At 34.7% G+C, this 404-nt stretch overlaps 1 long non-coding RNA gene across 1 annotated transcript in view; it reads left to right on the top strand.

The window, feature by feature from the left end:
• LOC119586905 overlaps nt 1-404 on the top strand; it is a 668-nt gene extending 264 nt beyond the window's left edge. The window contains exons 2-3 of the long non-coding RNA XR_005229974.1: nt 78-170; nt 327-404. This is a non-coding gene — a long non-coding RNA (uncharacterized LOC119586905). The remainder of the gene's footprint in view (nt 1-77; nt 171-326) is intronic.

Genomic DNA, 404 nt, shown 5'->3' with positions numbered 1-404 from the left:
ATAATGCATAGACTCATATGACAGACTGGTTATATATGACTGACAGAGATGTTTCTATTTTATTTTCACCTACTTAGGACCCCGCCCGGATTTTTTCCCGCCTCCTGCAAGCGATGATCTATTGCCATAGCTATGAAGATGATATTCCTTGACTGCCAACTACTTATATAGTAAGTTATAAATACTACACGTATTCCGAAAATAAACATACTACAAACAAGAAATAACAGTAATGATTTGATTATCAAAATATGTGTATATGATTATATCAACCTTATGAATAGCAAGGATGGTGTCCTGACAATAGGTTAATTTTTCCCTTCCAGGGAAGAAAGATATTCATGTAGAATTTCTACAGAACAGCTGCTAATGTTACTGAATTAAATGATCTCCCCAACTCCTGT

Source organism: Penaeus monodon, chromosome 22, assembly GCF_015228065.2.
Source record: "Penaeus monodon isolate SGIC_2016 chromosome 22, NSTDA_Pmon_1, whole genome shotgun sequence".
In the NCBI taxonomy this organism is placed as follows: Eukaryota; Metazoa; Arthropoda; class Malacostraca; order Decapoda; family Penaeidae; genus Penaeus; species Penaeus monodon.
Note: the sequence above shows the minus strand (reverse complement) of the source record. Positions and strands in the feature narration are given on the sequence as shown.